A 7,724-nucleotide genomic window follows, 5' to 3' on the forward strand; every position below is an offset into this window, starting at 1 on the left:
CACCTTTGGTGGGAAGGTAACGCCGTTCCGTGCACCTTCGGCATTGAGTCATGCTGGCCAGATGACCACGGAGACGTCTTCGGACAGCGCTGGCTCTTTGACTTTCAAACGGAGATGAGCATTGCCCCCTAGAGTCGGGAACGACTAGCACATATGTGCAAGGGGAACCTTTAACCCCTTTTTTAAAAAAAAAAATCTGCACTTTTTGGAGGCAAGTTAGAAAACTTTTCCTGCAATTTTTCTTTTGAGTCTGGTGTTGTTTCTCGACTGCCCCCCCCCTTGAAGGTGGGTGGGCTGCTACAACTCCCAGAATTCCCCAGCCAGCATGACTTGACGGAATTCTGGGACTTGAAGCTCCACGCATCTTCAAGATAACTGAGCTGGAGCCATACTGGTCTAATCGGATGGGTTTTGGGTAAACACGTTTTGATGCTTCTGCTGGGTATCTGTAATATTTTTATTTCTTAACCGGTTTTGGATTCGCAAGAGGGTATTACGGCCTCCTCAGTTCCTTCTCGTGCTTCAGTGTTCGTTTCTTCAAATGCATGCCTGTGGATTTGACAGGGTTTGTTTCCTTCACTCCCACCTCCTCCTCCTCCTCCTCTCCATCTTGGAAAAAAATAATAATAACGTAATTTTGATTTGCAACCCAGCAAATGAAATGACCACAGATCCCTTGTGGACTACGAGCTGGGTCTCCATGGGGCAAATGTGACCAGCTTTCAAGGCTGATCCTGGTTTGAAGAAAGCGAGCCCCAAACTCTCCTTCCATTCCCCTCCCCTTTTTCCCCCCTTCCTCCCCCCCTTTCTTCTCACTTCCACCCCAAGTTTCCTGCGGAAATGGAAGACTATTTATATTTAGAAAAGGAACTCGGGGTGCTTATATGATTTGAAAAATTCTCTCTAATAACTAACTTGGTTGTTGGTTTTCAATAAAAGAAGCGCCCCATTCTAGTTTCCGGCTTGGTGGCTTTCTTGAAAAGGGGTGGAAGTGTTCTTTCGTCCGTTTGTTCATTAATTCATTCATTCATTCACTCACTCACTCATTGAAATTTTCAACAGAGGGATTGGATTTGAATCTGAACTAACTGACGTCCCCATTACAGATAGTCTTTAACTAGAAATGATTTTGCTTAGTGACACTTCGAAGTTAACAACAATAAGCAGCTTACAACCATATTCAGGCTTATAACCGTTGTGCATTCTGCGGTTGAAATTCGGACGTTTTGACAACTAGCATCCATTTCTCACAACTGCAGAAACCCGGTTCCACCACAAAACCGCGGTAGACTAAAGCGCGCTCGACGAAAGCGCGTACCTGACATCATCACAGCGCGACGAAAACATCATGCTGTGAGCGGTAGAGTTAAAATTAACGCGAAAACCTTACCCTAACCCCCCCAAACCTAACCCTAAACCTAACCCTAACGCTTAACCTAAACCTAACCCTTACCTTTATGTGAATCGGCTTGCTTTAAAAGCGCTTTTTAAAGTGCCGGTTTTTTCTCCGCGGTCGTATTTGTCGCGCTGCTGATGACGTCAGGTACGCGCTTTAATCGGGCGCGCTTTAGTGGACCACAGTTTTGTCGTGCCACGCAGAAACCCAAGGGGGTGTTGTTGTACTTCAATGCCTTTCCAGCTGGCTTTGGACAAGTAAAGTCAGTGGGGAAATGTGTATTCACATAATGAATGCATGATGATAATATCTCCTGCTAAATACATGGGAAAATCCCATTGGGGGAAAACCCACTTAGGGTTAGGGTTAGCTCCTGTTGTGGCCCAGCAAGAGCCGTTGGAGCTGCCGACAGCGAGGGGTCTTATGAGTCGGCCCTGGAGGTGGTGGAGGACCCTGGACAGGGTTCCGACTCCGAGCAGGGCGAGGAGAGACTGGTTGGCCACTAGGTGGCGCCTGAGCCTTGGATCAGTGGGGAGGAGACAAGAGTGAGTGATCCAGAAAACACCTGTGAGTTGTTCCAGGATGCACGCCGTCGAAGGACTACTGGCGTCAAGAACAACGGCGTAATTACAAGAGGTGATTATGCTCAGCTGATGCTCATTAAGATCCTCTCCCGATTATAAAAGAGACTGCTTGTGCCATGCCTTTCTGCAGAAGTCAACGTTAAGGACTAACAAGAAACAAACTTGGCAGCCTGGATTGCTGCCAGAGTTTGTTTGCATTGCTGCCAAGTTTTGTAGGACTTGCTGCCAGAGTGCTTATCTCTTTGTTTATGTGGCTTGCAGCCAACGAGAGTCTTGGCTGATTAAAAGAAGCCACCTTATTTACGTTGGTTTCGGCTTTCGTTCCTGGACGGAGAAGGGGGGTCAGAACAGCTCCCCATGAATTCGGGGAGCAAAATGGACATTGTCAATGGATTCGGAGCCCATTATTATTGTTATGAGGTTTTTCCAACCCATCATATCTACGTTTCCTGGTCAAATACATGGGAAAATCCCTTAGGGGGAAAAACCCACTTAGGTTTAGGGTTAGGTGCCCATGAACTCAGACAGAAAAATAGACACCGCCAATGCATTCACACCTTATCAGTATAGTTAGGAGGGTGGTGACATTTCTAACCCCTCGTATCTGTTGTGGCCCGGCAGGAGCCGTTGGAGCTGCCGCCAGACTCCGACAGTGAGGGGTCTTATGAGTCAGCCTTGGAGGAGGTGAAGGACCCTGGACAGGGTGTCGACTCCGAGCAGGGCAGGGAAGAGACTGGTTGGCCACCAGGTGGCGGCAGAGCATTGGATCAAAGGGAATGTTCAGGAAAACATTTGGGAGTGGTTTCAGGATGCACGCAGGCGAAGGGCTACTCGACAGAAAGAACAACGGAGTAACTACAGGAGGTGATTACGAGCAGCTGATGCTGATTAAGATCCTCTCCTGAGTATAAAAGAGACGGTGCCATGCCCTGGTTGCAGGAGTCAATGTTCTCGTTCACGAATTAAAGAGAAACCAACTTGGAGAAGTAGGTTTCCTGGAAGAAGCCTGTTTGCAGTGCTGCGTTTGTATATAGGACTTTTTGCCAGAGTGATTTATCTCTTTTGTTTATTTTGGGCTTGCAGCCAATGAGAGCTTGGACTGATTAAAACATTCTTTTGTACGTCTGTTTTGACTTTCGTTCCTGGACGGAGAAGGGGGGGGTCAGAACACGTACCAAAGTTTCCAGGTAAAATATATGGGGAAATCTCATAGGGGGAAAACCCACTTAGGTTTAGGGTTAGGAGGAGCCGAGGTGGCGCAGTGGTTAGGGTGCAGTACTGCAGGCCACTTCAACTGACTGTTATCTGCAGTTCAGCGGTTCTAATCTCACCGGCTCAAGGTTGACTCAGCCTTCCATCCTTCCGAGGTGGGTGAAATGAGGACCCAGACTGTGGGGGCGATATGCTGACTCTGTAAACCGCTTAGAGAGGGCTGAAAGCCCTATGAAGCGGTATATAAGTCTAACTCCTAACTTCTATTAGCTCTCCTTGAATTTGGGGAGCAAAATGGACATCGCCAACAGATTCACATTACATCAGTATGTTTAGGAAGCTTGTCTAATTTAATGACACATAATCAAATAACCCTGACTTATTGTAAGAATAGGGAAGGTTCGTTCATATCTCTGGGCTATAAACAGTTTAATATTTCACCTGAGAAGATAGACCTTCTATCTGAGAGCCAAGGTGGCGCGGTGGTTAAATGCAGCACTGCAGGCTACTTCAGCTGACTGCAGTTCAGCAGTTCGGCTGTTCAAATCTCACCGGCTCAGGGTTGACTCAGCCTTCCATCCTTCCGAGGTGGGTAAAATGAGGACCCGGATTGTTGTTGGGGGCAATATGCTGACTCTGTAAACCGCTTAGAGAGGGCTGAAAGCCCTATGAAGCGGTATATAAGTCTAACTATTGCTGTTTACTATTGATTTCTAGCACACACATTTTCATTTTAAGACACCGAGTTGCTCTTTTAAACCAGGAGTGTCCCAAATCCGATCCTTGGGGAACATTACATCTGGTGGATTTCTAACTCCCAGAATTCACCCTCCTTCCCCTGATTTACCCCAAGGTGGTGCTGTTGGTTTATCTTGCATTCTGCAGGAGTCAAGGATATTTCTAAAATTTAATGCAATTGCACCATTTTCTCATTTTTCAAAGCAAGTATCTCATTTCTCTTTTCTCAGCACTTAGAGAGGTAGATGAGACTGAAGGAGGGAAAGAGGAAGGGAAGGAGGGAGATAGAGCCGAGGTGGCGCAGTGGTTAGGGTGCAGTACTGAAGGCCACTACAGCTGACGGTTATCTGCAGTTCAGCGGTTCTAATCTCACCGGCTCAAGGTTGACTCAGCCTTCCATCCTTCCGAGGTGGGTGAAATGAGGACCCAGACTGTGGGGGCGATATGCTGACTCTGTAAACCGCTTAGAGAGGGCTGAAAGCCCTATGAAGCGGTATATAAGTCTAACTGCTATTGCTATTGCTAGATAGAAACCGGGATGCTAACGCAAGATGCTTTGGGTTTCAAAGGCGGAATTTAGTGATTGCACATCCAAAGTGCATGTGTGCGTGTACAGCTACGCAAATCTTTGGTTATTTTTCTAAATTCCAGATCCGTTAAACAGAACGTCCCTTCTTGCCTTTCCTTTAAATCTACTTCGATCAGATCCCCTTCAAACCTGGAAGGAGAGCTAAGAATATGCAACTGTTTGCAATCTGCTTTTTTCTTGCTCTGGATTATTTTCATGGCTTTTTTCTCTCTCTTCTACTTCTTCCTTTATCTGCCCGTTTTCAAATCGCTCCCCCTTCTCTGCATGGGAAGAAAGCAACGTACGCCCCCTTCTGCACAGCCAAAACTGGTTCAACAAATCAACGTGCCCAACACTCAATGCCCAGATTCAGCTCAAATTTGAAGAGCGCAGTGTTATCTTTGGGCTGCTGTAGAGGATGGTAAGAAGTGACGAGGGTCATTGTCTGATGGGCCACAGAATCTCTATTGTTCATGGAAGAAAGGGATGTGAATAGAAAGGAATGTGATTGTAGGGCTAACACAATAGAGATCTTTGGTCCCCGGAGGAGAGCAAGTTCCTCCAACATCACAAGACCAAAGTGAAATCATTAGGCTTCGTAAGTGATGTATCCGCTCCTCGTTGTCCTCAACTCATCCGATTCTTTCATCTCATCATTCTTTGGCTGCCGTATTTCGCTTGCTCGGGGGCAGGCAAAGATTAAAACACACAAAACCTTAAAAAAGAATTTTCAACCCTCCCAACGCAGCCAGTTTCGAAAAGAAAGAATTTCGGTGTCCGAAATTAGCCAAAAGTATACTTTTACGAAAACCAGATGATTGCAGAAGAAGGCAAAAACCGGATCTGGGATTTTCGCGCGCAAAGCGTATGGTTAACTTTCCCCTTGTTTCCACTTTCCTCTCCTGGTTTATCTTTGTGAACCCAGTTAGATTCTAACAAGTTGTTTGGGAAACAGTCCCTGGATGGGATGGTGTATGCTGCATTGTATAGTGTCACTTTGCAACGGCCAGCAGCTCATCTGGAATGGGACCACCAGTTGGTGACCGAAGTTCTAAGCTGCCTCTTATTCAGCTTTTCCATTTCCTCCATCTCCCAAGTGCATTCTTGTTCTGACCCCCCCCTTCTCCGTCCAGGAACGAATGAGAATGTTTTTTAATCAGTCCAGACTCTCGTTGGCTGCAAGCCACATAAACAAAGAGATAAGCACTCTGGCAGCAAGTCCTACAAAACTTGGCAGCAATGCAAACGAACTCTGGCAGCAATCCAGCCTGCCAAGTTTGTTTCTTGTTAGTCCTTAACGTTGACTTCTGCAGAAAGGCGTGGCACAAGCAGTCTTTTATAATCGGGAGAGGATCTTAATGAGCATCAGCTGAGCGTAATCACCTCTTGTAATTACGCCGTTGTTCTTGACACCGAGTAGCCCTTCGACGGCGTGCATCCCGGAACAACTCACAGGTGTTTTCTGGATCACTCACTCTTGTCTCCTCCCCACTGATCCAAGGCTCAGGCGCCACCTAGTGGCCAACCAGTCTCTCCTGCTCGGAGTCGGAACCCTGTCCAGGGTCCTCCACCTCCTCCAGGGCTGACTCATAAGACCCATCGCTGTCGGAGTCTGGCGGCAGCTCCAATGGCTCCTGCCGGGCCACAACACTTTCTCATATGCCATCTACACTCGCTGAAGTTGAGAAGCCGCAGTTCTCGGCTGTAAACACCCCAGTTTTCTCCCACGTTTCTTCTTTTCCCACTAAACAGGGGAAAAAAACCCTGTTCCTCTTTCTCTCCTGCGGGGAGAAAAATCAAAGGTGGGTTTTGGGATGTGCCAAATGGGCTTCCTTCTCCTTCTGTGCGCCCAGAACATTTCCTCAACTGCTTTGTGGGAAGCTTCAGTTCTGACATCTCCCAAAAGAGATGCAGCTCTAACCACGAAACCTTGAAAAGGTTTTTCTCTTACCCTGTGAGGAATCAATAGTTCCGTGGCAATTCTCCAAGAGCTGCAGAAGGAACGGAAAGTGAGGAAGCAGACCGGGAGATGTTGGACTTGAACAGGGTATTGATCCACTATAGTGCGATAGCTCTCTAGAGATCCACTCGAGAAGAGGCAAAATGTCAGGCTTCCCAGATAAACTAGACGGGAGACACGATCGGATGAGCGAATTCTACTGTACTGCACGGATCTGCCACCATCTCTTAAGAAGCTAGAAAAGATCCTTTCTGGATCTCTTCCTCTGATCGTTATGTAGCTGCAGGGGACACGTTTAACTCTTATATGACTTGTTCCCCACGTAGCATTTCTTGGCCTGGGCTCTCAAGGTCTTTCTCACACACAAAAACCAAATGCACAGGACAGTATATGTGGTACCTTGCTCAATAGCAATAGCAATAGCAGTTAGACTTATATACTGCTTCATAGGGCTTTCAGCCCTCTCTAAGCGGTTTACAGAGTCAGCATATCGCCCCCCACAGTCTGGGTCCTCATTTCACCCACCTCGGAAGGATGGAAGGCTGAGTCAACCTTGAGCCGGTGAGATTAGAACCGCTGAACTGCAGATAACAGTCAGCTGAAGTGGCCTGCAGTACTGCACCCTAACCACTGCGCCACCTCGGCTCACAGTAGTAACTGTGAGAGGGATCTTGGAGTCTTAAGTGAAGAACCACTTAAATAGGAGCCAGCCGTGTGCAGCAGCTGCCAAAAAAAGCCAACACACTTCTAGGCTGCATAAATAGAGAGATAGAATCAAGATCACGTGAAGGGTTAATACCACTTTATAAGGCCTTGATAAGGCCACACTTGGAATACGGCATCCAATTTTGGTCACCACGAGGTAAAAAGGATGCGGAGACTCTAGAAAGAGTGCAGAGAAGAGCAACAAAGATGATTAGGAGACTGGAGACTAAAACGTATGAAGAACGGTTTCAGGAACTGGGTTTGTCTAGTTTAATGAAAAGAAGAACTAGGGGAGACACGATAGCAGTCTTCCAATATCTCTCGGGCTGCCCCAAAGAAGAGGGAGTCAAGCTATTCTCCAAAGCACCTGAGGGCAGGACAAGAAGCAATGGGTGGAAACTAATGTAGGAAAGAAGCAACTTAGAACTATGGAGACATTTCCTGACAGTGAGAACAATGAATCAGTGGAACAACTTGCCTCCAGAAGTTGTAAATGCTCCAACACTGGAAGGTTTTAAGAAGATGTTGGAGAACCCTTTGTCTGAAGCGTTGCAGGGAGTT

The sequence above is a fragment of the Thamnophis sirtalis genome, unplaced genomic scaffold, assembly GCF_051295495.1.
Source record: "Thamnophis sirtalis isolate CommonGarterSnake01/CBP01778 unplaced genomic scaffold, rThaSir2_p1.2 scaffold_14, whole genome shotgun sequence".
Classification (NCBI taxonomy): Eukaryota; Metazoa; Chordata; class Lepidosauria; order Squamata; family Natricidae; genus Thamnophis; species Thamnophis sirtalis.